The 9354-nt window shown below is 38.1% G+C and overlaps 1 pseudogene; it reads left to right on the top strand.

Moving 5' to 3' along the window:
- Positions 1-5990: 5990 nt before the first annotated feature.
- Positions 5991-6873, top strand: LOC104654821 (annotated as a pseudogene).
- The last annotated feature ends 2481 nt before the right edge of the window (positions 6874-9354 follow it).

Genomic DNA, 9354 nt, shown 5'->3' with positions numbered 1-9354 from the left:
TCATTCTATTATTTTGGAGCTAAAGGCTGCAGCATGAAGAGTGAAGTTTGACATATTATTTTTACCTTATTCTTTCTGACATTCCTTGCTAGAATCAGAGTCTTCATTTGATTGAAGTTAATTAGCATGAAGGCTATAGTCAGCAATGTATAATATCCTGTTTAAAACAGAAAAATACAAATATAAGAAATTATTTTGCAACATTTATTCAGGTTATTAACTGGGATTTTCAGTTAATATCTAGGGTTTTTGTTTTTGTTCTTAAACACAGGGAAACTATAACATTAAAATCAATAATAATTGAATAGCTAGGTTTCTCAAATCAAGCAAAAATTTCATGGCCAACCTTTTATCAATAATAAAATTATCAAAATAGCTAGATAGCTTGATATGTAACAGGTAAGTGATGGCCCACTGGGAATGACTTGATAAATATATTAATTTCAGAAAAAAAATGCTCATTCACAATATTCCAAACATTGTTATAATAGCCTCAAAAACTAGAGGCAAACTTCCTAATCTGAATTTGGATGATGGTGTGGAATAGGCAAGTGATCCAAAACTGTGGAAACTGATAAGATGTCAAGATAAATGACTCAGTGTTCGAATTAATTTAATGAAATAGGAATGGGGGAGAAAACATGTTAGCATAAAGTGTAAATGTTGTAATATTTCAACTTAAAATCATCTAGCAATATCAATAGTTTTAGAGTACATTTGTGTGGTGTGTTATAGCTTAAAAAGCATGTTCACATTCCTTCTCATTTAAAATAAACAATGATACAAGTTAGATCCAAATGCTTTCTTATTTCACGGATAAGAAAACGAGCTCAGAAAGGTTGCCTTCTTGACCTTGTGTCCTAACTATATACTGAAATGACCTCCCATTGTAGAAGTAATTCTGCTACGAATTGGAAGGAGATTAAAAACAACATACCTTTTCAGTAGAATCCTATTCTGCCCAATGAGACCCCAGATTGGATGTGCATAGAATCTTATGCTTTCTTAAGAGTTGCTCTTCATGGGGCTATTAAGAAGTCTGTGTAAACTTAGGGCTGTATTTTCTGTCACGATCATTTCAAAAACAAGAATCCCAGACTCCCAAACTTACACAAAGAAACCAAATGTACATGAGGGTTCTTCTATAATACCAGTGTGATCTTCACTTAAAAGAGCTCTAAATCTAAAAATGTAACAAAGTAGATGTATTTGTTTCCTAGGGCTGCCATAACAAGTTACCACAAACCATGATTGAAAACAACCAAAATGGGTTATCTCATAGTTCTGGACACCAGAAGTCCAAAATCAAGGTGTCATTCTCTTTGAAGGCTTTAGGGGGAAATTCTTCCTTGCCTCTTCCCTGATGGCTCTAGGTTATTTCCTGGCTTGTGGCTGCATAACTCCCATCTCTACCTCTGTCTTCTTATGATATTCTCATCTGTGTTGCTCTCCTGTGTATCTCTTAAAAGGATAATTGTCATTGGATTTATAACTCATTTACATAATCCAGCTTGATTTCATATTGAGATGTTTAACTGCATCAGCAAAGACCCTTTCTCCAAATAAAGTCACATTCTCAGGTTCTGGGGGTAAGGATATAGACATATCTTCTGAGAATGGCATCATTCAAACTCCTACAGTTCACCCTCTGGCCCCCCAAAATTCACACCTGTCCCACATAAAAAATACACTCGGCCGGGCGCGGTGGCTCAAGCCTGTAATCCCAGCACTTTGGGAGGCCGAGACGGGCAGATCACGAGGTCAGGAGATGGAGACCATCCTCGCTAACACTGTGAAACCCCGTCTCTACTAAAAAAATACAAAAAACTAGCCGGGCGAGGTGGCGGGCGCCTGTAGTCCCAGCTACTCGGGAGACTGAGGCAGGAGAATGGCGTGAACCCGGGAGGCGGAGCTTGCAGTGAGCTGAGATCCGGCCACTGCACTCCAGCCCGGGCGACAGAGCGAGACTCCATCTCAAAAAAAAAAAAAAAAAAAAAAATACACTCATACCACTCATCTCCTCCAAAGTCTCAACTCATTACATCATCCATTCTAAGTACAAAGTCCCGTCTAAATATTATCAGCTCGAAAGTCCCAATCTCATCAACTAAATCAGGTACAAATTAGTCTCTGAGTGTATTATTTCATTCTCATACTGCTATAAAGAACTACCTGATACTGGATAATTTATTAAGAAAAGAGGTTTAATTGACTCACGGTTCCACAGACTGTACATGAGGTGTGGCTGGGGAGGCCTCAGGTAACTTCTAATCATGGTGTAAGGGTGAAGTGGAAGCAAGTACCTTCTTCACATGGCAGACCAGGAGGACGAGAGAGAGCAGAGGGGAAAGTGCTACACATTTTTAAACAACTAGATCTCGTGAAAAGTGTACCACGAGATCTCGTGAAAAGTGTACCACGAGATAGCACTGGGGTGATGCTGCTAAACCGTTAGAAACTACCCCCATGATCTAATCACCTGCCACCACTCCTGACCGCCAACAGTCAGGATCACAATTCAACATGAGATTTGGGTGGGAACATAAAGCCAAACGTGTCACTAGGTATGATCCATTCTAGGGAAAAAAACTATTCTTTATCTGTGGACATGTAAAACAAGAAAACAATTTATCTGAATCCAAAATATAGTGGTGAGACAGGCATAGACATTAAATATAGACAGTATAAACTTTCTCATTCCAAAAGGGAAAAATTGGAAGGGATAGGGAGTCACCAGTTCCAATACGGTTTGAAATGGGACAATTTTGTTAGGTTTCAAGGCCTGTGAATAATGCTCTGTGCCTTGATGCTGCGCCATCTGAAATTGTGGCAGCTCCACAGGCCTCTGTCCCACCTGCAGGGTCTCCTCTAAAGGAATAATAAAGAGAGTTATTATTCCTTTTTCTTTCTTTTTTTTTTTTTTTTTTTTTTTTGAGACGGAGTCTCGCTCTGTCGCCCAGGCTGGAGTGCAGTGGCCGGATCTCAGCTCACTGCAAGCTCCGCCTCCCGGGTTCCCGCCATTCTCCTGCCTCAGCCTCCCGAGTAGCTGGGACTACAGGCGCCCACCACCTCGCCCGGCTAGTTTTTTGTATGTTTTAGTAGAGACGGGGTTTCACTGTGTTAGCCAGGATGGTCTCGATCTCTTGACCTCGTGATCCGCCCGTCTCGGCCTCTCAAAGTGCTGGGATTACAGGCTTGAGCCACCGCGCCCGGCCTATTAGTCCTTTTTCTTAAGTGGGAGCACATGTTTGCAGTTGCAGGTTCCTGCCTGTGTAGTTTTGGAAGCCCAATATCTTTTTCTCATGTTGTCCTTTCTCTCTTCCTTTCAGTCTAAGCTAGGAGTGTTCCTGCTGATATGACATTCTCAATAATTTCGTGGATCTCCTGTGTATGTTACAAGGGTCTATGGCATTAGACAAGACAGTCCTCCATAGATCTTTCCTGGATAACCCCATCTCTATCCCTGGCTTCCACTGAAATGGCTGAGTGGATCCAATAATCACACACCTAAGTGCATCAATAAAAGTTTATCCAACCATATCCTTGCCCTCTTCTCCACTGCACACTTTCCTGACAGTGACTTTCCTCATTTTAGCATGCTTTACAATCTGGATAGACCAATAACCTCCCAATTTATCAAGTGCAAATTCCCTTTTGCTTAACTTTCTTACTTTGTCTATTTCCTAGTGTTTTTTACTAAGCAGGAAAAAAAAAAAAAAAATAGGCCACATCGTCAATGCTTTACTTGGAAATCATTTTAGCTACCCATTCAATTTTATTGTTTCTAATCTCTGTTTTCTCCTCAACTATAGAGCACAACACAGCCAAGTTTTCTGCCACTATGTAACAATTCCTCAGTTATATATAAAATGTTTTCAATCTTGATAACATGTTCCTCATTTCCTGACTCCTTAACAGAATTGACTGTGACATCCCAATTTCTACCCACAGTCTCTTCAAGGCAATCTAGTGTGTTTTGTTTTGTTTTTTATTATGTACCCTAATTTCCTCCAGCTTCTACCCATTAACCAATTGTTAAATAATCACACTAATTGTCACCTCTAAATATCGGCCCCTCCGTTGTTTATTTCTTCACAGCAGGCAAGGATCCATTAATTTATAAGCATACTAGGGCCAAACTCAAATTTTCATGTATCTCATTGTTTTAAATATTCCACAAATCAGCATATTTTAGACATTTAGAGCCTGTTCGCTTTGCATGCCCCATGAAAGTGCACACAGCATCTGCTAGTCATAGGATAAACTCCAAATCTGTAAAGATCCCAGAATGCTGCTATGCTCTGGAACCCTCTCACCTGGAGAATCCCTACTGGGCTACTGAGTGACATTATCTAGACACATAAGTTCTGTCTCCTAAGCCCTCTCCCACAGAAGTACCCTGCCTTCTTTCCCTTCAGAGTGGTGGCCTCCACACCATAGCCTCTGAACAGTCTCATGCAGTGAGAGACTTCTCCTAATATACAAATCTCTCAAGGCATTGTCCTGAAAAAGCCTGCATGTGGTACTACCACCCTATGTCCATATCTTTTCTTTATCACCCCAAAAGTATCTTGAATCTCCCAACAAGTGGCAATGAGAATAGAGCATCCACTTCCATATTTTTAGATGTTTGTTGCCACCTTCCAGTACTACAGTGTTTTGTTTGGAATGTTGCTTTAAATAAAAACAACAGTGTGTAACTTCTTCAGATTATCTTCTTTCACTCAGCTTAATTCCTGTGAGATGCATCCAACTATTGTATACATCACCAGTGTATTTATTTTCCTTGCTGAGTAGAAAGTATTCCATTATATATATATGCCAAAGTGGTTTATCAAATCATCCACTGAGGACATTATGCTTGTTTTCAGTTTGTAGAAATTACAAATACAGCTGCTGTGAATGTTAGGTAATAAGATTTTGTGAATATGTTTCATATCTCTAGGGTAAATACCCAAAATATGGAATTGCTTGGTTATGTAAGTGTATGTTTAACTTTTTTTTGTAATCGCTAAACTATTCCAGACTGCCTGAACCATGATCTAATCACCTCCCACCAGTCCTGACCTCCAACAGTCAGGATCACAATTCAACATGAGATCTGGGTGGGAACACAGAGCCAAATCATATCACTAGGTATGATTCATTCTGGGAAAAAATAGTTGTCTTTCTGTGGACATGTAAAACAAGAAAGCAAGTTATCTGAATCCAAAATACAATGGCGAGACAGGCACAGACATTAAATATAGACAGTATAAAGTTTTTCATTCCCAAAGGGAAAAATTGGAAGGGATAAAGAGTCACCAGTTCCAATTAATTTTGAAGTACATAGGGGACAACTTTGTTCAGTTTCAAGGTCCGTGTAACTCCCGTAAAGAATGTATGAGAGTTCAAATTTCTCTGCATCATCATCAGCAATAGGTATTTTCAATATTTTTAAATGTAACTATTCTAATATTGAAAATTGTGTAGTTTTAATTTTCATATCTATAGTGATATATTATATATCATTTTATGGGGTTATTTGTATCCATATATCCTCATTGTTGAGTATCTGCTCAAATCATTTACCTATATTTTAATTGAGCTTTTTATTTTCTTACTGTTGAGTTTTGAGAGATTTTTTTTCTATTTTGGACAGAAGTCATTTGTTGGATATATATGTTGAAAATATTTTATCCTAGTACATAGCTTATCTTTTCATTTTCTTAACAGTGTCCTTCTGAGAGCAAAAAGTTTAAATTTTTATTAAAATCCAATTTATCTTTTTTATAAAAGAATCGTTTTTGATATCATGTCTGATAACTCTTTGATATCTTGCCTAACCCTAACTCATGTGTTCTTCTAAAAGCTTTATAGTTTTAGGTTTTACATTTAGAACTATGATCTACTTTGCATTAATAGTGATACAGCCTTTCCGCGCTACCTACTGAAGGGTCCATACAGCCTAGTAGTGGATTGCCGTCATAACTTAAAAGGAAACTTTCACAATGTCTGGAGCCCTTGATGGTCTGCAAATAAAGGAGGATGTTCTTAAGTTCCTTGCAGCAGGAACCCACTTAGTTGGTGCCAATCTTGACTCCCAAATGGAACGGTACATCTGTAAAAGGAAAAGTGATGCCATCTACATCGTAAATCTGAAGAGGACCTGGGAGACTTCTGTTGGCAGCTCGTGCCATTGTTGCCATTGAAAATCCTGCTAATTTCAGTGTTTTATCCTCTAGGAATACTGGCCAGAGGGCCGTGCTGAAGTTTGCTGCTGCCACTGGAGCCACTCCAATTGCTGACTGCTTCACTCCTGGAACCTTCACTAACCAGATCCAGGCAGCCTTCCGGGAGCTATGGCTTCTTGTGGTTACTGAGCCCAGGGCTGACCACCAGCCTCTCACAGAGGCATCTTATGTTAACCTACTTACCATTGCTCTATGTAACACAGATACTCCTCTGCACTATGTGGACGTTGCCATTCCATGCAACAACAAGGGAGCTCACTCAGTGGGTTTGATGTGATGGATACCCATCTGGGAAGTTCTGCCCATGCGTGGCACCAATTTCCATACACACCCGTGGGAGGTCATGCCTGATCTCTACTTCTACAGAGATTCTGAAGAGATTGAAAAAGAAGAGCAGGCTGCTGCTGAAAAAGCTGTGACCAAGGAGGATTTTCCATGTGAATAGACTGCTCCAGCTCCTGAGTTCACTGCTACTCAGTCTGATGTTGCAGACTGGTCTAAAGATGTGCAGGTGCCCTCTGTGCCTATTCAGCAGTTCCCTGCTGAAGACTGGAGCACTCAGCCTACCATGGAAGACTGATCTGCAGCTCCCACCACTCAGGCCACTGAATGGGTAGGAGCAACCACCGAATGGTCTTAAGCTGTTCTTGCACAGACTCTTAAGCAACATGGAAATAAGGTTGATGAAAAATAAAAATCAGTTTCTAAAAAAAAAAAAAAGATATAGGTGTAAATTACATCTATATATATATATAATTATATATATATATAAAAGAATAGGTGTAAAAAATTGGATGTTCAATTCAATTGTTCCAACATCATTTATTTTTTTAAAGAAACCAAACCTATTCTTTCTCTATTTACTTATTTTGCAAGTTTGCCAAAAATCAAATAGTTATACCTCTACGGGTTTATTTCTGGATTGTCTATCCTGTTCCAAGACTACTGTAGACTGACTTATGAGTCTGTTTCTTTGCTAATACCCATTTTCTTGATTACTGTAGTTTTTTAGTATATCTAAAAGTCAGGTGCTATTAATTCTCTAATTTTTAAGACTGCTTTAGTCATTTTGATTTATTTGGCTCTCTAGATAAATTTTAGAATCAGTTTGTCTACATCTACAAAAAAACCCACAAAAATTTCGTTAGAATTTTGCATAACATTATAATTTTACCAGAATTAACAGCTTTCCTCTGTTTAATATTCTAATCCACGAGCAAGCCATATCTTTCCATTATTCAGATTTTCTTTGATTTCCTTCATCAGTATTTTGTAGTTTTCAGCACACAGATATTGCAGTTTGGTTAGGTTTATTACTACATATTTCTTCTCTGTAGGGAGTTTTGTAATTTTTTAAAAAAAGTTGTGTTATCAAATTGTTCATTGCTGGTGTGCATAATAATGATTGTTTTGAGTTTTGACCTTGTAAACAACAAGGTCTGTGTTCTGTGTTCTGTAACCCTGCTTAACTTACATTTCATCCTTGGATTTAAAAAATAAATTCTTGGGAATTTTTATGTTGGAAATCATATCATATACAAATAAGGACGTTATTTCTTCCTTCTCATCTCATACATCTTTTACTTTATTGTTTTTCTTGATTTATTGCAATGGCTAGGTTTTCCAGGATGATGTTCAGTAATTTTGGTGAGAATGAACATTCTTGCCTTTTTTAGGAGAAAAACGTTTTTAGGAGAGAAGCTTTCATCCTATTACCAGTAAATAAAATGTTAGCATAGATTATGGTAGAAATTCTTTATCAGATTGAAGAAGTCACCCTCTATTCCTAGCTTGCTGAATTTTTTTTTTTTTTTTTTTTTTTCCTGAAATGCAGTGGCATGATCTCTGCTCACTGCAACCTTCACCTCCTGGGTTCAAGCGATTCTCTTGCCTCAGCCTCCCAAGTAGCTGGGACTACAGGTGTGTGCCACCCCGCCCAGCTAGTTATTGTATTTTTAGTAGAGACAGGGTTTCACCATGTTGGCCAGAATGGTCTCTATCTCTTGACCTCATGATCTGCCCGCCTCAGCCTCCCAAAGTGTTGGGATTACAGACGTGAGCCACCGCACCCAGCCTGAAATTCTTTATCAAGAATGGGATATGGACCATATGCAGAATAATAAAATTAGACCCTTATATCACTCCATATACATACATCACCTGAAATTACAAAACTACTAGAATAAAACATAGAGGAAAAAGCTTCTTGACATGGGTCTTGGCAAAGACTTCTTGAACATGACCCCAAAAGCACTGACAATAAAAACAAAAATAGACAAACTGGATTTTATAAAACTAAAGAGGGTCTGTACAGCAAAGAAAACAACTAACAGAGTGAAGAGACAACCTATGAAACAAGATAAGATACTTGCAAACTATACGTCTAATGAGAGGATAATATCCAAGATATGTAAGGAACTCAAACAACTCAATAACAAGAAAACAAATAACCTGAGTTTTAAATGGGCAAAGGACCCAAATAGACATTTCTCAAAAGACATTCAAAGGGCTAACAGGCCGACATAGGTTTATGAAACTAATCACCAGGAAAAATGCAAATTAAAGTCACAATGATGTATCACTTCACATCTATTATAATGCCTTTTATGTTTAAAAAAAGATAGAAGATGTTGGTGAAGATGCAGAGAAAAAGGAATTATTGTACATTGCTGGTGAGAATGTAAATTAGCATAGCAATTATGGAAAACAATATGGAGGTTTTTCAAAAAATTAAAAATAGAACTACCATATGATCCAGCAATTCCACTTCTGGGTATATATCCAAACGAAATGAAATCAGTGTGTGGAAGAGGTATCTGCACTCTTGTGTTTATTGCAGCATTATTCACAATAGCCAAGACACGGAATAAACTTAAGTGTGCATCAGCAGATGAATAAATAAAATGTGGCACATATGCACAATGGAATACTATTCAGCCTTTAAAAAGAAGAAAATTCTGTGATTTGCAACAACATGAATGGAACTCGAAGACATTATTCTAAGTAAAATTAGACCAGCACAGAAAGACAAATGCTGTACGATCTCACTTATATGTGGAATCTTTAAAAGTTTAAGTAAAAGATGTAGAGAGTAGAATGGTAGTTACTAGGGGCTGGGTGG

This window comes from Rhinopithecus roxellana, chromosome 2 (assembly GCF_007565055.1).
Source record: "Rhinopithecus roxellana isolate Shanxi Qingling chromosome 2, ASM756505v1, whole genome shotgun sequence".
NCBI lineage: Eukaryota > Metazoa > Chordata > Mammalia > Primates > Cercopithecidae > Rhinopithecus > Rhinopithecus roxellana.
Note: the sequence above shows the minus strand (reverse complement) of the source record. Positions and strands in the feature narration are given on the sequence as shown.